The sequence below is a fragment of the Linepithema humile genome, chromosome 7, assembly GCF_040581485.1.
Source record: "Linepithema humile isolate Giens D197 chromosome 7, Lhum_UNIL_v1.0, whole genome shotgun sequence".
Lineage (NCBI taxonomy): Eukaryota > Metazoa > Arthropoda > Insecta > Hymenoptera > Formicidae > Linepithema > Linepithema humile.
Genome location: NC_090134.1, coordinates 15,436,999 through 15,445,474, shown reverse-complemented (window position 1 = coordinate 15,445,474; position 8,476 = coordinate 15,436,999). Strand labels below are relative to the sequence as shown.

Genomic DNA, 8,476 nt, shown 5'->3' with positions numbered 1-8,476 from the left:
TAAACGAAACCAGTCTCATCAGTCAGTGTTGCGTAAATGGACTACTCGGTGAGACCTATTCAACGATACATCATACATATTCATTCGTGATTAATATTTTGTGCACTTTCCTTGTTACAGATTTTTATAAATATTTAAATATATCTAACTTTAAATATACTTTTTATGTAATTTAGTAAATGTAATTTTCTACGCGTTAAGTAATTACTAATTTACTTATCTTTTTGAAGTATTACGTAACTCGTATTGACATTCAGAAACCCAAAAAAATAAAAAAAAAAATTTTTTTAATTGTTATTTATTCAATAAAAAATGGTTATCACTTTACTGCTATTATGCATCTTTCTGATATTACTATGCCATTACCTTATTCATCATGGAAGATTTTGGCAACTTATTGATCAAATACCAGGACCACCGCCGCTCTTACTAATCGGCAATACTCTTTTATGGTGCACCGGTACATTAGGCAAGTAGAATTATGTACATTTACAGATTAATGAATAATATAATAAAATGTATATAAGAAGTGTTTGTCAGTAAGATACAAAGATAAGATAACAGTATTGATGATTTGCAGAATACTTTGTCGATAACAATAATCATAAAATTATCAAGCGTAATATTATATACATTACATATTTTTAGAAGTTATAATATTCAATTCTGTTACCGGAAAACGGGGCAGGGACCGGGGATCGTAAATGAACACGCCTTGCCGTAGTTTATTCTTGTAGAAATATTGCTTTATTGCTTTTCTTACACGTACGAGAACACTATACGCGACGTGAGGTAGATTCGCGGTAACTGGATATACCAGAAGGTGGCGCGCGTGGCTTTATTGAACGTGCGCCCTCGATCGCGAAGATAAAAAGAACGCGGTAAATATGGTTTAGCGAGAACCATACAAACGAGGAGAGCGGATCGTAATCCAGTTCTCACAAATTCGATTTACTTTTATTTTTTATAAAATAATATTTATGTTGATTATTGTATATTTTTATTTTCAATTCTCACATTTAAATATAAAAAAAATTATAACGCAACAATTCTAATGATTGTATTATGATCAATGTATCAAATTTGTATCAGATATTATAGCAGCAAATAAGCTAAGATTTATTCTACAGTCAATCGATGGCGCGCATACATGGAAGTAATTGATTGTAGTTTTTCAATATTTACGTAAATTTAAAGAAAATTAATTACTATTTTCTTAAATTTGAATTTCCAGAAGATCAATTAAAGACTCTGGAAAAATATCTTAAGATTTATTATCCTATTGCCAAGGTGTGGAGTTTTCATCTTGCAGCTGTTCTTGTTGGTCATCCTGATGACGTAGAGGTAAAAGAAATATTTAAAGATAAACAAATCTTTATTATTATATTACGATCTTATTTAATATAATTTTTTTTAATTATTTATTTTTTTAATATTGTATACATATGTTAGTGTTTGTTGTTCAAACGATACAAGGATAGAAGAGTATTAAGATATACATATGTATATGTGCATATACTACTCACAATAATTAAAGGATCAAGAAATATTGCTTAAACAATTTTTGAAGTATTGTAACTCCGCGAAAAATTATTGTCACTACATAAATTGGACCGTACAGCCTCCATGCGGTGCGCTTTGGGTAAAGTTAATGTTGACGGTATTTTCATTAAAAAAAATTTTTCCCATTTTTTACTTCAAAAGTAGCGCAATAACTAATGTAGTAAAAAAATAATGAAAATATCATAAAAACTTAACAAAATTGGAACCTTTATATGAAATTAACAAGCGAGGAAAACGTAAAAAAATATATTTAAGATAAATTGTATAAGCAAAACACAATTTTTATTATTACATTAAAGTTTTATAAATGATAAATAATACCGATATTTATAGTTTGTATTTGAAATTGTGCGTTTACCGTTTAATGCAGATGAGAGTTCTCCAAAAAATAATTAACTTTATTTAACATTTTCTTAGACATAACTGTGTTATTACAATTAGCAATTTACAATTTACATTTGTAGCAAGTTAACATACAAATTACATTCCATTTTTGCATTTTTTAATTAAAATATTATTATTTAATTTAATCTTTTATATGGTTGCAGAGAGTATTAAGCAACTCAAAAGAGCATTTTGGAAAAGGGTTTGCATACACATTTGCGCATCCTTGGTTGGGAACTGGCCTACTTACTAGTGAAGGTAATGTAATAGCTCTAACATAATTCTTATTTCTAATGAGAATATTTCGAATTGGAAGTAAATAAAAATTGTATTTTTTATTTCTTTATATTTATATAAATTCTGTATTTAAGTACACATAATAATAAAAAATTAATCTTAACGCAAGACTAATTATTGTCATTTTTAAATTATAATATATTTTATCTTATAGAATATAAGATATGAAAAAAAAGTAAATATTTTAGTCAAATTTAGTAAAATTTTTTACCTGAAATATAAATTTTAATTATTTAATTTGTAAGACAGATTATAATAAATATTAGTAATTTAGAGTATTGCAATAAACGGATGTGTTATCTTATTTCTGTTACAGGAACAAAATGACATGAAAGAAGACAGATGCTAACGCCAACATTTTATTTTAATATCTTGAAACAGTTTGTTAATATTTTAATTGAGGAGAGTAATCACATGATACAATGCTTGAAGGACAATAACGAATTCATTGTTAATGATTTACAGTCTTTTATTAGTCATCATACGTTAAATATAATATGCGGTACGACATAAACATTTAATTTATTAAACATTGATTATAATTGTAATTTTGTATTAATTAAACTTAATCTTTAAGCACTGATAAACTCTTTTTATAGTATAATGTGTTAGATTGTAATTTTTAATTAAAAGATTATCTTAAACTATATAATAATAATCATTAAATAAATATATTATATAACATATTATGATGGAAATAAAAATCATAACAAATATTTATATAACTTTAATCAATAATTTATAGAAACCGCTATGGGAACTTCTATGAAAGATATGGGTGAATTTCAACAACAATATCGCAAAGCAGTTCATGAAAGCGGCAAACTGATCATAGCTAGGTAATTATGCAATACAACTTAACAATATGTATAACTATTTGCATAAACCCATTTAAAGATATTCGTTATATTTTACAGGATGTTTGAATATAAGTAAAATATAAAATATTGATTAATGTTTCATAAAAATAATATGTAACTTATAGAATCATTTAAACTCACATACAGACTTTAATTTAATGCTATTATCTCCTTATGTAACATTATATAATTGTGTATATAGATTAACGAGACCGTGGCTTTATCCCGATGTGACATTTGCACTTTCGTCACTGGGCAGAAAGCAAGCTAAGAATTTAAAAATATTGCATGGATTCAGCGAAAAAGTGAGTGAGAATCGTGCGTTATTTAAATTGTGCAGAATTTTTATGTAAATAAAGTTAAAATAATATTTAAATAAAATTATAACAATATAATTTGTATGCAGCAGCACATTTAGCAGCACGACGGTATAAATGATGAATGAATTTATATTCTTTTTCTTCAGATTATTGCGGAAAGAAAACAGTATCACAAAAGCACTGGTGGGCAATATTTGAAGCAATTTGAAAATGATTTAGTAAACAACGATGAAGAAAAAATAGGAGGTATAAACTTGCACACATATGTAAATATATAAAAGTATAAATATGTGTACTTGCATGCGTGCATATATGCGCTGCGTGTATACAGAATGTGAAAGTTTTGTTTATTATTATATTCATATATATTTGTATATTGGGTTAGTGAAAAAGTCATTTCGTTTTCTAGCGATAAATAAAACAACAATTTCTCAATGGTAACGAATTTATTAATCAATAATATCATTTCCGTCATTTCTTATAACATTTTTCCATCTATTTAATAATTTTTCAATGCCACTTTTATAAAATTCTGTTAATTTACCATCAAAAAATCCATTGAGACACATTTTGATATCTTAGGAATTATTCCAATTTTTCCCACCCAAATAATATTGCAAAGATTGGAATAGATGGTAGTTTCATGGGGTAATTTCGGGAGAGTATGGGGGGAATTAGTAAGGATTCCCCAGCCAAACTCATTTAATTTCTGGACGGTTTGCATTGCAACACGCGCATTATCCTGATGGAACACTATTACTTTCCGATTCATCAGTACCGGTTGTTTCGCTTGCGGTAAAAATGTTATAAGAAATGATGGAAATTATATTACTGATTAATAAATTCGTTACTATTAAAAAATTGTTGTTTTACTCACAGCGCTAGAAAACGAAAAGACTTTTTCACCAACCGATATATTGGGTTGATCCGAAAATTCTCCATTAGCTATTGTACATTCATTCTTATGAAAAATTCGAAGGAATCTGATCAATTTAATAAATTAATACAATATATTTATATTAAACTAAAGTAGTGTAATCTTTCTCAGTAAGAAGAAGGCGATTAGCTATGTTGGATCTTTTGATAGCAGCATCCCATAATAATAAGATGAGTGATTTAGACATCAGAGAAGAAGTTGATACCTTCATGTATGCAGTAAATATCTGAAATCAAATTACTTCATATGACAATGCTCATTTATGTGAGCTACTTAATAAAATAATTATTCCTACTTTAATTATTTTAATGTGATACAATAAACAATAATGATATTTTTCTGACTAATAATTGTTAATAAATTGAAATAAAATTGTTAATTTTTTGAAACATTTGTTTCATATGGACGCAATATGTTCAAAATTTATATGAAAAAAGTACTTTAAACAATTAACAATATTAAAAATATTTAAATTTGCTTTTTATTTACTAAGTTTTTTAATGTATGTAGTTTATACATAACATATAGGAATAAATTAAATTCTTCGCATTACAGGGTCACGATACAGTATCATTGTCTCTATGTTTCACAATATTACTATTGGCTGAACACAAGAATATGTAAATATATTCAAGTATATCATATATAAATTATTGATTTTTAAACACACAGTGAACACTTCATTAATTGTAATAACTAAATATTTAATTAGTTAAATTTAATATTGTTCGTCTTTCCTGATAATATTTGACAAATAGTTAAGATTATACTGTAATAAATAACTATGTGCACAAGTATTCTGCTTTAATTTATAATAAAATAAAATTGTTTTTAAATATAATTGTTAAATATAATTTAAATATAAAAGGATATATGTTTCATATTATGTGTGTGTTGCATTATATATATATATATAATTTCGTTGAAAATGATATAAATGCAAACCAAATAAAAAATTTGTTCAATAACATAGGATCGTGTCAGAAGTGAAGTTAATGCAGTGATGCTAGAGAACAATGGAAAACTTACTATGACAGCATTAAACAATATGTCATACTTGGAAAGATGTTTGAAAGAATCGTTGAGATTGTACCCTAGTGCTCCTTTTATATTGCGAGTTGCATCGGAAGATGTAAAGATACGTGAGTAATTAATAAAAATATTTCTTATATACGCACACACACACACAAGGTGACCCGCATAACTCTTTTCTGGGTATTTCGGAAACTATACGATCGATTTTAAAGAATCAGCTCTTGAATTGTATGGGGGGGCTCTTGAATTTCTGAAGGGCCTTCAAACTGGAATGGAAGTCAGTCTTCCAATCTCAGTTACGTGGATGAGGCGAGAGTTAACTTTAAAATTTTTAGTGAAAAACCCCTAACAAAATTACATTTTTCGATCCTATGAAAGACAACAACTTAGTTTTATCCAAAATATTTTTTGTCAGATATTTCTTTGAGAAAGATATGACAGTTTGAGTTTCGACTTAAAGCTACTTGAAGCGCTTGGGAATAGTCTTATGAAATCAAAATCAACACTACTCTGACTTATTTAATTTATTAAATGTTCAAAATACCCATTATGGACTTATAATATATAAATATTTATTTATCTGAGTTAATAAAATATTTTTAAATTTGATAGCATTTCAAGAGAATAAGCGATGCATGTGTTAAGTCGAAACTTTAAACATAATTTTTTAAAGTAAGTTTCTGTAAATATTTTGTGAATAAAACTAATTAATAAAAACTAATTAATAAATGTTGTTTTTTTTTCATAGAATCTGATATCGTAATTTTGTATAAGATTTTCCATTCAAAATTTTAACGTTAATCCCCACCCTATGCAACCGAGATTGGGAGACTAACTTCCATTTCAATTTAAAGGCTATTCAGACTCACACAATTAAAGATCTGAACTTTCAAAATAAATTGCATAGTTTTCAAGATCGAACTGTAAAGTGTTATGTGGAGCCATCCTGTATTTTCATAAAACTATAAAAAAAAATATTCTTATATTGATAAATCGACTAGTTTGTGATTTAATATTGTTTCTAACAAAAATATTATTTCGAGAAATTAGTAATTTATTGCATGAAAGAACTTCTATTTAAAAACAATTTATATAGGAATGTTTACTTTACCATCTAAACATCTTTCTTTAATTATTCTAATAAATTGTGCTTTGTTCTCTGATATTTTCAGAATCATATATGGTACCTTCTGGAACATTATTGTTTATTCCCATTAAATTCATTCAGAGATATTCCGATTTTTGGCCAAATCCAGATATTTTTGATCCAGACAGATTTTTACCTGAAAATAGCCAAAATCGTCATTCTTTTTCTTATTTACCTTTCAGCGCAGGACCAAGAAGTTGTATAGGTAATATTTGAAATATTAATTTCTTATAATATGTAAATTATTTCTAATTTTTTATGGATGTTAATAGGTCAGCGATTTGCCATGATGGAGTTAAAGACTATAATAGCTACTTTGGTGCATAACTTTTACTTGGAACCTGTTGATTATTTGAAAGATCTTCGATTCCAGGTAGATATAGTAAATCGAACTATAGATCCAATTCGTGTAAAATTTATTCCAATCGAATAAATGCAGTCATTTATAGCTAATTAAAATTTAAAAAAGTAAACAAATAATTTGTTGCACCAATAGAAATATTATTAACATAGTTGTTACATGTATTATATACATTTATTGTTATGAATAATATAAATATTTTATATTTTATTCAGCATTACAATATGTTACTTGCTTTTTCACAATTATAACTTGACAGCACTTTTTAATTTGATAAGTTGTACATTATTATAGATACTAACTACAATAAATGTAAAGCAATAAATTGTAATAATAATTTTTTAATGCAATCAGTCAATCATATCTATTTATTTCTGCAATCGGTGTATCAATTGCATTTAGGTAGTTAGGTAGTTAGTGCATGTTAGGTAGTTAATGCATGGAGTGCGTGGAGAGCGCGGAGTACGTGGTGTGCGTGGAGTGTGTGTGAAGTGCATGGAATGCGTGGAATGCGTGGAGTACGTGAAGTACGTGGTGTGTGTGGAGTGCGTGGAGTGTTTGGAGTGCGTGGAGTGCGTGGAGTACGTGGTGTGCGTGGAGTACGTGGTGTGCGTGGAGTGCTTGAAGTGCGTGCAGTACGATTTATTGCAAAGCTGCAACGCATTCTCCAACTGTAAGTTACACAAGAAGCTGTGTAAAGTGATCGCTCATCAAGCATACGTAATATCATGCTTGAAATTTCAAGCGGTAATTGAGTGATAAAATCCATTCTTATCTCATCTTCCAGCTCGGAGAATTCTCTGAATAGTCTAAAAGCTTCCATCGCTGATGCAATAAGAATGATGCTCTTTAGCTGTGTACTGAACTATATATAGTGTTTACCTAGCCCCAAAAAGGTCCAATCAGATATTATCTCCCCCCCCCCCTACTTTACAACATTTGATTGGACCTTGTTTCCCTCACTAATTTGCCATAGGTTTTTCCATCACTTTTGTGATCCAGGGGGGGGGGGGCTCACTATACATGATTTGGGCTGAGTTCCACTTGGTGATCGCAACGCTCGTGAACATTATCTATCTTTCTTTAACTTTCGATGAAAAACAAAGATAAAATGATTCCACAAGCGTTGCGATCGCCAAGTGGAACGTACCTTTGGAATACAGCTAACAAGCACTATTGTATTGTATCGGCGATGGCGGACCCTACAAGACTTGCAAGACTTATGGAACTTATCCTCTTGCATGATCACACAAAAACCGATATTATCAAGGAATTACCGCTTGAAATTTCACAAATGATACTAGGCATGCTTGATGAGCGATCCCTTCGCTCAGCTTGTTGTGTATCTCGCACATAGAGAATACTTTGTAAGGATAAAATAAAACGTAGAAAAAACGTAATACAATGGATTCTTTAAAAGTGTCAGGTAAGAAAACCAAGGTGTCGAAATTCTCTCCACGCACAATACGATTTTAGAATTTATAACATGTATAATAGGGCTACAGGGGAAGATCCACTTTAAAAGAATTAGCGCGCTAGTGGCACCTCATGGGTAGCGTGGAAGGCCACTAT

General features: G+C 28.8%; 1 pseudogene; it reads left to right on the top strand.

The window, feature by feature from the left end:
• Positions 1 to 312: 312 nt before the first annotated feature.
• On the top strand, positions 313 to 7,248 carry LOC105676835 (cytochrome P450 4C1-like; annotated as a pseudogene).
• Positions 7,249 to 8,476: the final 1,228 nt, after the last annotated feature.